The 14,647-nt window shown below is 39.4% G+C and overlaps 1 pseudogene; it reads left to right on the forward strand.

Moving 5' to 3' along the window:
- Positions 1-4,034: 4,034 nt before the first annotated feature.
- Positions 4,035-4,860, forward strand: LOC147617647 (secreted RxLR effector protein 161-like; annotated as a pseudogene).
- Positions 4,861-14,647: the final 9,787 nt, after the last annotated feature.

The following is a 14,647-nucleotide window of genomic DNA, read 5'->3' on the forward strand; positions in this document are numbered from 1 at the left end:
ATTTTCAATATCCCATATAAATTAGCATTGAGGCTTCATTTTCTTTTACTCTATCTTAAAATAAATTAACCATTCAAAATTACAAACATTTCATTTCTCATTTTTTTTTTGTTCATCACTGATCAATGCTTCCATCCCTTCAGGAATTCATTAAGTATGAAAATCTAACCAGTTTGATTAATAAGCGAATTTCTGAATTCAAAGCATGTATAAATTTCAAAGGGAAAAATTATATAAAGGTTATCGCCATTTTTTAATTGGCTTAAACATTGCACCTACTCCCTGAGTCTTGATTCCCACAGGCGCATCAACAATGGCGTTAAGCTCATGCCCATGCTGCCACATTTAGCCCCCAGGTTGTCATCCAAATCCTCTCCTTGGAGAATCCATCCAACGATGGCCAGAACAAAATGGCTAGCCCCCCTAATCTCCATGCTCAAGGCCCGCCCACAAGCCTACATAGGCATGTGCTTCCTCCTCAGAAACCTGCACATTGACCTTCTTCTTCTCCTACAAGCCTATGCTACCATGCTCTCTACATTCTCCTCCTCTTCTTTCGATGAGAATAATTATCCTATGTGGGCTTATATGATGCAACATGTACTTGTGTCAAAGGGCGTCTGGAACATTGTGTAGGGCATTGATGTACGTCCTGGTTCTGCGGATTCAGGGGATGTTAAGGATGCTGCAGGTTTTATTGCAGGGATTGCCCCTATTAGAGTTGTTTTGCCTACGGCTGAGCAAGCTCGTTGGGATGTAAGAGATGTGTAGGCTCATGCAGTGATTGCATTATCCGTGAAGCGCACTATTACTCCACACATTCGTTCAACAAAATCTGCAAAGCAGGCTTGGGATATTCTAGCTGGTCTTTATGCAAGTCGCAATGAAGCTAAAATTGCACTACTACGTAAAGAGCTAGAGTCGAAGATTATGCATGAGGAAGATGATATGGACACTTTCCTTGCTAGTGTCAAGGATATAAATGAGCAACTCATTTCTGCAGGTGAAGTCATTTCTGACAGCTCCCTTGTGCAGACTGTTCTTGATGCCTTGCCGGATTTTTGCTAGTACTTGGAGACTTATGACCCAAGGAAATCCTCCTGTTGTCAAGTTCGATGCATTATGCACATTGCTGTTGCAAGAGTCGCTTTCTAGAAAAAACAGGGCTAAACAGCGTGTAGTTGAACACGCCTTTGTTGCTGCTCAAAGAAAAGGTGGTAACAGTAATGTAGCCACTTCTCATGGTTCTTTTGCGAGTGGTAAATCTCCTGTTTCTAATGCTTCTGTTGGCAATAATTCATCTGGGAATTCTGGCGATAAGGGCAAAAAGAAGATGCGTTGCCATTATTGTAAAGCTAATGATCACTTGATCAAACAGTGTCCGAAATTGAAGGCAAAAGAGGCTAAGAAGAAAGAGGGCGGATCCACCACAGGGTCCAATACCAGTGCAGCTATAGTAGAGTCTTCTATGAAAGGAGATTGTGATGCTGATGTAGATGCAGAGTGGGCATTTAGTGCAGAGTGTACATATGACCCTGCTATTCATGATGCATGTATGTCAGTTGTTGCTGTAGATTCACATGTGTGGTATTTCGATAGTGGTGCTACAAAGCACATTACCTCACATCGTGATTTGTTTACCTCTCTTGAAGCTGTCCCTCATGGGAATACAGTAACTTGTGCCAACAATGCCTCTTATCCGGTCCAGGGAGTTGGAAAGATTGTGCTTACTGCTGCAAATGGCAGTTCCTTCACACTTATTGATGCATTGTATGTACCTGGGATCAAAAAGAACCTTTTGTCTGTATTTGCACTTGCTAGACTTGGCCTTGTGGTCAAATTTGTGGATGACAGATATACAGTACATGATCTCAGTTTTGGTGATGAAATTGTTGCATCGGCCATTTTATGCCGTGGGCTATATAAGCTCACTTTGTATGACAAGTGTGTACAAAATTTTGCAAATGTTGTTGTGAATTCAAAGGCTGTTTCAGATGCAAAACTTTGGCATGCACGTTTTGGGCATCTGAATTTTGCCAGTTCGCTACATTTGCAGAAATCTGATATGGTTGTTTCTTTACCACTTCTTGAAGCACCTGTCAAGCATGTTTGTGAAGGCTGTATTTTGGGAAAAATGCAGCGTGCCAAATTTCCAAAGGATGGTTCAGTTCGGGCTACATCCAAGCTACAACTTGTGCATAGTGATGTTTGTGGGCCCATGCAAACTCCATCCTTGGGCAACTATCTTTACTTCGTGACTTTCATTGATGATTACTCCAGGCATGCATGGGTATATCCGCTTAAAGCGAAGTCCGAAGTGTTTATGTGCTTCAAGCAATATCTGGCTTTGGCTGAAAATGTCTCGAAATGTACTATGGGCACCCTCCATTCTGATCGAGGGGGGGAGTATATGTCTCATGAATTCAATGCATTTCTGGCTAGTCGTGGGATAAAACACCAATGTACACTGCCGTATACACCTCAGCAAAATGGTGTTGCTGAGAGGAAAAACAGGTCACTTACGAAAATGGCACGATGTATGGTCAAGAGTCAAGCTTTGCCGCATTCGTTTTGGCTTGAGGCTATCATGTGTGCCACTTATGTACTAAACAGGTGTCCTACGAAGGCTTTGCAGTCTATGACTCCATATGAAGCATGGCATGATAGAAAGCCATCTATTGAGCACATGCGTGTTTTTGGCTGTTTACCATATGCTTTGGTGCCACAAACACAGCGCAGGAAACTGGATGATAAGGCTGTCAAATGTATTTTTGTTGGTTATAGTACTGAAAGCAAAGGTTACAGGTTGTATCATCCGCAAACAAAGCGTATCTTGGTTTCACGGGATGTTGTGTTTGTGTAGGATTCTGTTCAGCCCCTGCTGTCATGTACAAGAGACAGTAATGTAAGCTCACAGGACATTTATGACAGTTTGTTGCCTCTTTTCAGTGGTGGCAGTTCACATGTAGATTCCAATGAGGCAAATGTACAGCCTATGGGGGTTTCAGAAAATGTTATGAATCAGCCTATCATCACTGATGCAGATGTACATGATTTACTTGATGAGGAAGTGGTAGAAAATGAGCAAGCTAGAGGTATGCCAAAATGGCTGGTGCATACTTTACGTGACAATAAATTGGATGCACCTTTGTCTAGTTGTACTCGTTCAGGTTCTCGCCATGCATCTTATGCATCAGATTGCTATGCTTTGGCTGTTTCTAACTTATGTGATGTTGAGGAACCTCTGTCTTTTGATGAAGCACAGAATTTAGAAAATTGGTTGGCTGCCATGCAATCTGAATATGATGCACTTATAGAAAATGACACATGGACTTTATATGATTTGCCTCCTGGCAAAAAGGCCATTGGTACAAAGTGGGTTTACAAGTTGAAACGCAAGCCGGATGGTGAGATTGATCGCTATAAGGCTCGACTTGTTGCAAAGGGCTATGCACAGCAAAAAGGCATAGATTATGAAGAGACCTTTGCTCCCACTTGTCGTATGACTACTGTTCATTTTCTATGTGCATTGGCAGCTCATTTTGGTTGGAATGTACATCAATCCGACATTGTTACTGCTTTCTTGAATGGTGACATATTTGAGGAAGTTTATGTAACGCAGCCTCACGGTTTTGTCAAGAAAGGACAAGAAGATAAAGTGTGCAGATGTAAGAAAGCTTTGTATGGGTTAAAGCAATCTCCTCGTGCTTGGTATGAGAAAGCTGATACTCATTTGGTCAAATGAGGCTTTCGTAATAGTCCAACAGAAAGCACACTATATGTAAAGCATGAGGATGATGTACTTCTCATCGTCGTTCTCTATGTGGATGATTTGCTGATCACTGGACCAAATGAAAGGCATATTGCTGAATTTAAGGTTGATTTGAATGCTACTTTCAAGATGAAAGATTTGGGGCTGTTACATCATTACTTGGGAATACAGTTTAAGCAGTGTGATGGTGGTATTGACAAGTTACATAGAGACATTGCTATGTAAATTTGGACTTGAAGATTGCAAACCTATTGCCACTCCCATGGAAACAGGTTTAAAATTGAGTCTTCGTGATGCAGGTGATCCTGCCGATGTCACTCTTTACCAAACTATTGTTGGATGCCTCATTTATGTATGCAACACGAGGCCAGATATTCAGTTTGCAGTAAGTCAGGTCAGCAGATTTATGCATAGCCCAGGGTCTAAGCATTGGCAGGATGTCAAGAGGATTTTCCGCTACTTGAGTGGCACTTTACATCTTGGCTTGTTTTATCCCAAGGGGGGATCATTGCCGCCAGATTTACATGCTTTTTCGGACTCAGATTGGGCTGGTTGTTTTGACACGCGAGTGTCCACGAGTGGTTTTTGTTTCATGCTCGGCAGCTCATGCATATCATGGTTGAGCAAGAAGAAACCTACTGTGGCCACTTCTAGTTGTGAGGCTAAGTACTGGGCAATCTTCACAGCTACGGTTGAGTGTGTATGGCTCAGACGCCTTATGGTGGCTGATTTAGGTGTTGGACAACAGGACACTGCCAACACAATCTACACTGACAGTTAGAGCGCATTGGCAGTTGCGAGGAATCCAATTTTTCATGCTCGCACAAAGCACATTGAGGTGCATTACCACTATGTCAGGGAGAGGCTCTCAGCAGGAGAGATCAGCTTGGCCTATGTGCCAACACAGGCCAACCTTGCAGATCTTTTCACAAAGGCATTGTCTCGTGAGAAGTTTGAAGCTTTCTGCAAAGGTTGTCCTGTTTGTGCCAACACAGGACAACCTTGCAGATCTTTTCACAAAGGCATTGTCTCGTGAGAAGTTTGAAGCTTTCTGCAAAGCTTTGGGCTTACTCCCCTTTGTGGACTGATCATGTCCTTAGGGCATGGCACTTCCCTATACTCTATGTGCCAGCTCATTCACCGCATCACTCCCAGGGGGGATTTGTTACCATATACATGAGGTAGTGATGTGTGTGAACACACTTAGGACCGTCGGGGCACTTTTTCCCTCTTTAGGAGGTTTTTTCCCTCGTGCATTGTATATACGCCCATCATTCTAGGGCTATCTTATCTTTCTATTGCAACTCTCTATTGAGTGCCTTGTGCTACCTTTGTCTTCTCCAAGCTGTGTGTGTTTCCCTGCAACCCTAATTCCAACAACAGCCAGAAACATTTTCAGCCAAAGAGACAAACTATTTGAAGCACCTAAACACTTCGGACTTAGCTTTCATAGGATACACCCATGCATGCCTGGAAAAGTCATCAATGAAAGTCACGAAGTATAAATGATTACCAAATGATGGTGATTGCATTGGACCACATACATCACATGTATAAGCTGCAATTTGCCAATAACTCGCATAGAACCATCCTTTGGTGGAAATGAAGCACGCTGCATCTTGCCAAGAATACAGCCTTCACAAACATGCCTTGATGACGCTTGCAAAGTAGGTAACAAAGAAATCATCTCAGATTTTTGCAAACGCATCAAACTGGCAAAATTCAGATGCCCAAAACGTGCATGCCACAGTTTTGCATATGATACAGCTTGTTTGTCCAACTGCACATGTCACATCTTCCACACATCTGTCTCATAAGCATTGAGCTTATATAATCCACAACATGATGAACCTGATGCCACAATTGTATCACCTACACTAAGATCATGAACTGTGCATTTGTCATCAATGAACTTTATGGACTAGTCCAATCCTAGTCAATGCAAAAATAGACAATAAGTTCTTTCTGATCCTAGGCACATACAATACATCAAAAAGTGTGAAAGAGCTGCCATTACCACTGGTCAACACAATTACCAATAGGCGCAGACTAAGGCAAGTAAACATGTCACGCTTGCGAAGTGATGTGCTTAGTAGCACCACTGTCAAAATACTATACATATGAATCTACAGACATACATACATCGTGCAAAGATGGTCATAACTGCACTGCACAATAAATGCCCATTATAACTCTTGCACAACACTAGCAGATTCAACATTAGAGTTGGAGGCATCTACAACAGCCATACCAGCCTCTTTCTTCTTTGCCTCTACAGCCACCTTAGGACATTCCTTAATCATATGACGAAGTTCCTTATAGTAGATTCAACATTAGAGTTGGAGGCATCTACAACAGCCATACCAGCCTCTTTCTTCTTTGCCTCTATAGCCACCTTAGGACATTCCTTAATCATATGACCATATCTGCACCTATCATAGATTTTGGCTTAAATTTGCCTTTGCCTTTATGGCTAGCAGTAAAAGCTTGATCTATAACACGCATAATATTCCTATTCTTCTTGGATTGTTCTTCCTGTAGCAAAATAGAAACCAGATCCTCAAATAGAAGGGCATTTGGATTACCCAGGGTGGATGCAAAGCTCTCGTAAGAATCTGGAAGACCATTAAGAACAGTCTACGTAAGTGTACTATCTAGCAAAATCTCATCTACAGCTATGTAAGATTTCTCCCCAGCCTTCGAGGTATACAGGAGTAAGAATCTCCCTTTCTGATCTTATAATTATTCCCCCTCTAAAATAAAAGAAAGTTTCTGTTTAAAAAAGGAAGACCCTTTTCCTAGAATACTTCTCAGGAGTCCCACCTGTTTTAAGGATTTAGAACAATGAGTTCAGAAGTGAGAATCGGTGTTTTGGATACCAAGGTTTTGGTTTTCATTTGAGTATGGCCCAAAAGAAGTTCTTTGTCTCTTGGGGAGTATAAGAAGTTATCCCCCAGATATTGTGACCTTATATCTGAACTCAATGAAAGAAGGTGACTTAGCCTACAAGTTTCTTTTATCTCCTCATCTCAAAATTCTTAATGCCTTCTATAGAAAAATGTGTCAAACTCAAATCATGGAAAGACGGTAAAACTTCAGTGGCAAGTTACCGTTGGCTTCTAGGTTACGCTAGCTCCCTCCTTTATATAAGTCACAACTTTTACTTGTCGCTCACAGTAATCTTACTCCCATCAATCTCCTTTCTTTCTTAATCTCCTTCATGGCTTGGCAACAGGAATTAGTTTTATCCCTGATGATTTCTCACCTTCAAGACGCAAGAGAGTCTGTGAAGAAAGACTTTATAGAACAGTATGAGCGCTCACTTTTTTCTCACCTAGGAACTTCTGTAGCACAGACCAAATGGCGGACCTATCAAAACATAACTAGGGTAACACCCTGGGGTCAGCAACACTTTCGTAACAATGTCCGCTTGGCCATGGTTATTGAAGCCTTGGGTTTGGGTCCCCGATACTACTGCGTCATGAGATCAAGGCATCTTGGGTTTTCTGAGCGGGTCTTCTTACTGGCATGTTTTCTTCCTCATGAGAAGATATGCCTTTATCCCGTTTTTGGCTTGCCTCTCAGAGGTCCTTTTGTTAGATCACCTCATACCACTGAGATAGGTGCGGCAATAACCAGCAGAATCATTCCCATAGATGAGTTACCCTATACTTGTGCAGCTTGTGAGGACTGCTTTTGTGACCATATGATGGACGGGCTTATGGAAGTGTAAAGAGTTCTTCTATCTTTACTGTATAAGTTCCGAGAATGAATAAAGTTTAAATCTTATTCTTATCTTGCTCTCTTTAAGACTTTTCTTGGTGGTTAATCTTGATTAAAATTTTTCTCTAAGTCTCATATTCGTGCATCTTGCGAAATTATCCCAAGTTGCGAGATGAGGACATCTCGCGTTTTTTAAGTGGGGTAGAATGTAAGATTCCTCCCCCAACCCCCTTTTTGATGTCTAGTATCTTCCCCTGTAATCAATCCCTCTTCAGAAATATAAAGACCTTGTTTCTAACTGTTTTAGCCTAGAGAGAGAAAATTATTCTAGAGAGAGAATATAAAGACCTTGTCTCTAACTGTTTTAGCCTAGAGAGAGAAAATTATTCTAGAGAGAGAATATTCAGATTATGAATATTTTTGGATAGAAAAATAACTCATCTTATTAAAATAAGTTCCCCTGAAACAGAAATTCAAAAAGAATTTCCCAATGTGCAAATGGAATTAATTGGAAATAGGTATAAAGAACCTTAGTCTAAGGGTCTAGATTTTCAGAAATTTTTAGATTATGGTCCAATTAAGGTTCCTATGGACCAATAGCATCAATCCATGTGTAGGGAGGAGAAAAATCCAATTTGTAAAAGAAGATACCCAAAAATGAGTAAATGCTCACATAAGATGAAGAGTTGAAAATGTACAAGGTTTATTAGTAAATAAACACATATGTAAGGAAGGGGAGTTCTTTAAAGGAGGTGCATATTTCACATAAGATGAAGAGTTGAAAATGTACAAGGTTTATTAGTAAAAAACTATGAGCAATATTAAAAATATGAGATATTTTGGGTATCCAAAAATGAGTAAATGCTCACATAAGATGAAGAGTTGAAAATGTACAAGGTTTATTAGTAAATAAACACATATGTAAGGAAGGGGAGTTCTTTAAAGGAGGTGCATATTTCACATAAGATGAAGAGTTGAAAATGTACAAGGTTTATTAGTAAAAAAACTATGACACATATGTAAGGAAGAGGAGTTCTTTAAAGGAGGTGCATATTTCACATAAGATGAAGAGTTGAAAATGTACAAGGTTTATTAGTAAAAAACTATGAGCAATAAAATTTTGACACATATGTAAGGAAGGGGAATTCTTTAAAGGAGGTGCATATTTTAAATGCTTGAATGAGTTTTAAACTCAAAAATAATGTGATATTTTTATCTCTCATCTCTCTTGAACCAAACCAAATCAAAATGGAACCAAACCGAATCAAAAAGTAACCAAGCTAGGACCAAATCTAGTCCAAATTCAACCAAACTGACTTGGAAAATTCTAGGATCAGTTTGTTTGGTTAGGAGCTTAATTTTTCCTATAAATAGAAGCCTCCCCTTGTTGAAAAAAATATAGTGTCTTATGCTTTGTTACTCTACTCCACCTAAGCCAAAATATATAGTGTCTTATGCTTGTTACTCTACTCCACCTAAGCCAAAACATATAGTGTCTTATGCTTTGTTACTCTACTCCACCTAAGCCAAAACATATAGTGTCTTATGCTTGTTACTCTACTCCACCTAAGCCAAAACATATAGTGTCTTATGCTTTGTTACTCTACTCCACCTAAGCCAAAATATATAGTGTCTTATGCTTGTTACTCTACTCCACCTAAGCCAAAACATATAGTGTCTTATGCTTTGTTACTCTACTCCACCTAAGCCAAAACATATAGTGTCTTATGCTTTGTTACTCTACTCCACCTAAGCCAAAATATAGAGTGTCTTAGGCATTGTTACTCTACTCTACCTAAGCCAAGAACTGTGAATTCTTTAATAATTCACTAATTTTTGATACTTCTCTCTTTCTTCAATCCCCATTGGTGGCTCCATCAACATACTAAACCAATTGATTGGTTGGGGGCCTCTACCGTGAATAAAGAATCAAGCAAATCATAAGGTAAGTATATTGAATTTTGATCTTTTCTATAATTTCTCAATGATTCTCTCTTCTCAACCCCTCTCAAGCTTGAGAAGTTTAATTGGTATGGTTTTTTTTAAATGCTATTGAAGTTAATTGATGCTATTGAAGTTAATTTCCATTTATGTTTAAATTCTAATGGTTTTTATGTAATTACTCTCTCTCACTCAAGAAATAGTCATACTCATGACCCATTCTCAATCCAAATGAAGCTTTTCATAAAGCCTTTCCTTAATCCAAGATTAAGCTATGCTTGAGACCAAATTAATGGCTTTTTGCTATGCTTTTAGTTTATGCACATTGATGATTCGATCCATTATGGATTGATGACCCAATTAGAGACCATTCTAATTGTTTTCTTAATGATCCAATTAGAGACCATTATGGATTGATGATCCAATTAGAGACCATTCTAATTATTTCTTTAATAATGAGCTTTATCCCTTAGAAAAAAAAATTGAGATTTATCAGTCATAGTAGCGGAGCTATGGCAAAATTTTTATAAAAATCACGCATAAAATAAATTCATTCAAAGCATAAAAAGAGGACTTCCTACCATATCCTAGGAACTATCATCCTAGATTAATTAAAAGAATATTATTATGCATGGAGATATGGATGTTTGCATGTAGATGTAGAGGTATGGATGTGAGTGTGAATGTGGAGGTGGATGTATGCATGTAGATGTAGATGTATAGATGTAGATGTGGATGTGGAGGTGGGTGGATGCATGTAGATGTAGATGTATAGGTGTAGGTGAGAATGGAGACGTGGATGTATACATGTAGATGTAGATGTGTAGATGTAGATGTGAATAGAGATGTGGATGTATATATGTAGATGTAGATGTATAGATGTAGATGTGAATAGAGATGTGGATGTATACATGTAGATATAGATGTATAGATGTAGATGTGAAAGGAGATGTGGATGTATGCATGTAGATGTAGGTGTATAGACGTAGATGTGGATGTAGAGGTGGATGTATACATGTAGATGTAGATGTATAGATGTGGATGTGAATGTGGAGTGGATGTATGCATGTAGATGTAGATGTATGGAGGTGAATGTGAATGTGGATGAGGATGTATGCATAGGGATGTAGATGTATGCATGTAGATATGAATGTACGCATATAGTTGTGGATGTATGGATGTGAATATACGATTGTGATGTGAGGGAATCTGAAGTGATGAGATGGAAATGATGTGATGGGATGAGTATACATATAAATGGAATATGGAATAAGTAATGTAGATTGAGGAGGGATAATGTGGAAAAATGAAAGTTAAAATAGAAATTGTATTGTAAACTGTTTGTAAATGCTGTTTGTAAATGATTGTTTTATGTCAAGAATGCTGGGGGGAGCATTTTGACCGTCTTGTGATTAAGGTCGTGATGAGAAAGTTGCAACTGCTGACGGGGAGTCAATGAAGGACGTCTCGCGTAGCAAGGTCGGCCGAGGTCTTGACCAGCCTCGGTGCGATTAAAATGGTGAGCTTCCGGTACGGTGGATGAGGGGCCAAGGAAGCGGCCTATGCGTGAAGCGCTAGGTTACCTGCGAAGGATCCTAGAGGGTGCTGACCATACGGTGCTCGGGCTCTGGGTCGCCTAGGATACCCACGCATGCGTCGAGGAAGATATTGGAACAGAGTTGGAGTTGTTTTCTGAAATCGAGCATGGATCTGGTTGATTGACCTTGCTGGTCTTCAATGGATGAGTCCATGGCTCCTTATATGGATCTGTTGGTTGATCTTGCTGATCTTCAACGAGAGTCCATCTTGTTAAGTGATTATATTGCCAAGTATTATGGGCTAGGAACTATCGAAACGGCTCCTGAGCGTTCTAGTTGCCAATGATGCCATAGATACTCTGATGAAGGAATGATGGGAAATTAAGAATCAATTGGATAAATTGGAAGATGGTGATCAATGATACTATGGTTTTATTAAAGGATTGTTTTAAACTGGTTGAATCTGGTTGAAAAAGGCAATTTCATATTGGGTGTGTGAGTGGTGTGACTAGTTTTATTTTGCATGAACATCCGGCTAGGGGGCCTTGGAACTCTTTTCCTTGGTACCCGGGACAAAACCTAACCAAATTTTTAATTGGATCCCATCACTACAGTGGTTGGGCGGTTGGCTAACCCATGGGATTGGATGGGGTTAGGCTGGACTGATGGATCTGTAAATCGAGACTCAAACTTTTGTTTTTACGATAGAAAAAAAAAATAAAAATAAATCCCGGACAGAAACTGTTCTATGGATAGGAATCAACGGCTGTGCCTCTTGAATGGGGAAAAAAGCGTTGATCCCAATGATCCAAGTGCAAGTTTCTTCCTTGAACTGACTAAGTATCTTATAGATGTAATCGGATCATCTCGATCAGAAATGATCTTGACTACGCTAGAGTAAGAAGTTATCCTGGTGGAATCGCCCGTGCTTTCCGGTAAAGGAAGTTTTTCCGGGTTCGGTTTTGGAACAACCGACGGATTAGTCTCTTATCCAGATATCCGTGGGCGAGGTCCCGAGTGTGGGACCCCTGTCCCGCGCGAGAAGCGCTACTTCCGCTGCCAGTAACCCGAATCCGTTGCTCGGTGGGAACAGGGATCTTACAGTTGGTATCAGAGCATTTGGCTAATAAAGATCAACTGAGAAGACAAATAGGTCAAAAATTTATCAAGAAACACAAAAAGGTTATAATTGTGTGATATAATTCATACAATTTGATATTCAAACTGAAATTCATAATTTGGTAATTGGTTCTTCAGATGGAAGTACCGCAATTATATAGAATCCCTGACTTGCTTGAGGCCTAGACATGATAGTATTTACCTTATAATTCCAAGGGCCGTGACTACCCGTATATACCGAGAGTATACTGCAGCTCTTTACTGACAGTATATACGAGTAAATCTAAGACTTGAAATTATAAGCGTTAATGCTATCCAGATGATGATTTTGAATGTGATTGATATGATTTTTAATTCTGTTTGAGAATTGATGAATTGATTTGGATTCTGATTGAAAATACTGATTGAAAATGCTGATTGAAAAAAATGTTGATTTTTAAAAATTAGTTGAAATATAATGAAACCACAATGAGGGGGAATGGGACGAGTCCCTGTGATGATATTCATAACTAGAAGGATGATAACGAATTCAACAAATCACTATGAGATTAGTGGATTGTGCTGTCAGATTGCTACTGTTAATACTTGACCGGTAGATCAAGTTAAGGGATGTTAAATTGAGAACTTGCTTGACTGAAATTTCCGTGGGAAGGAATGTTTCGAAGGAAACTTTTCGGTCTAATGGACCTTTATCATGTTAAAGATATGAATGATATGATCTGAATGAATTGTTATTTAATGATGAGTTCTATATAAGGGATATTTATCCCAGTGTTCTGTTGGGTTGACCAGAATATAAGGAACCCAGAATAAAATTGGATCTTTAGAAAAAGAGCTGTCCTCTACCTTGCGAGATGAGGACATCTCGCACTTTTTAAGTGGGGTAGAATGTAAGATTTCTCCCCAGCCTTCGAGGTATACAGGAGTAAGAATCTCCCTTTCTGATCTTATAATTATTCCCCCTCTAAAATAAAAGAAAGTTTCTGTTTAAAAAAGGAAGACCCTTTTCCTAGAATACTTCTCAGGAGTCCCACCTGTTTTAAGGATTTAGAACAATGAGTTCAGAAGTGAGAATCGGTGTTTTGGATACCAAGGTTTTGGTTTTCATTTGAGTATGGCCCAAAAGAAGTTCTTTGTCTCTTGGGGAGTATAAGAAGTTATCCCCCAGATATTGTGACCTTATATCTGAACTCAATGAAAGAAGGTGACTTAGCCTACAAGTTTCTTTTATCTCCTCATCTCAAAATTCTTAATGCCTTCTATAGAAAAATGTGTCAAACTCAAATCATGGAAAGACGGTAAAACTTCAGTGGCAAGTTACCGTTGGCTTCTAGGTTACGCTAGCTCCCTCCTTTATATAAGTCACAACTTTTACTTGTCGCTCACAGTAATCTTACTCCCATCAATCTCCTTTCTTTCTTAATCTCCTTCATGGCTTGGCAACAGGAATTAGTTTTATCCCTGATGATTTCTCACCTTCAAGACGCAAGAGAGTCTGTGAAGAAAGACTTTATAGAACAGTATGAGCGCTCACTTTTTTCTCACCTAGGAACTTCTGTAGCACAGACCAAATGGCGGACCTATCAAAACATAACTAGGGTAACACCCTGGGGTCAGCAACACTTTCGTAACAATGTCCGCTTGGCCATGGTTATTGAAGCCTTGGGTTTGGGTCCCCGATACTACTGCGTCATGAGATCAAGGCATCTTGGGTTTTCTGAGCGGGTCTTCTTACTGGCATGTTTTCTTCCTCATGAGAAGATATGCCTTTATCCCGTTTTTGGCTTGCCTCTCAGAGGTCCTTTTGTTAGATCACCTCATACCACTGAGATAGGTGCGGCAATAACCAGCAGAATCATTCCCATAGATGAGTTACCCTATACTTGTGCAGCTTGTGAGGACTGCTTTTGTGACCATATGATGGACGGGCTTATGGAAGTGTAAAGAGTTCTTCTATCTTTACTGTATAAGTTCCGAGAATGAATAAAGTTTAAATCTTATTCTTATCTTGCTCTCTTTAAGACTTTTCTTGGTGGTTAATCTTGATTAAAATTTTTCTCTAAGTCTCATATTCGTGCATCTTGCGAAATTATCCCAAGTTGCGAGATGAGGACATCTCGCGTTTTTTAAGTGGGGTAGAATGTAAGATTCCTCCCCCAACCCCCTTTTTGATGTCTAGTATCTTCCCCTGTAATCAATCCCTCTTCAGAAATATAAAGACCTTGTTTCTAACTGTTTTAGCCTAGAGAGAGAAAATTATTCTAGAGAGAGAATATAAAGACCTTGTCTCTAACTGTTTTAGCCTAGAGAGAGAAAATTATTCTAGAGAGAGAATATTCAGATTATGAATATTTTTGGATAGAAAAATAACTCATCTTATTAAAATAAGTTCCCCTGAAACAGAAATTCAAAAAGAATTTCCCAATGTGCAAATGGAATTAATTGGAAATAGGTATAAAGAACCTTAGTCTAAGGGTCTAGATTTTCAGAAATTTTTAGATTATGGTCCAATTAAGGTTCCTATGGACCAATAGCATCAATCCATGTGTAGGGA

Source organism: Cibotium barometz, chromosome 36 (assembly GCF_041138505.1).
Source record: "Cibotium barometz isolate CiBa-2024 chromosome 36, ASM4113850v1, whole genome shotgun sequence".
Taxonomy (NCBI): domain Eukaryota; kingdom Viridiplantae; phylum Streptophyta; class Polypodiopsida; order Cyatheales; family Cibotiaceae; genus Cibotium; species Cibotium barometz.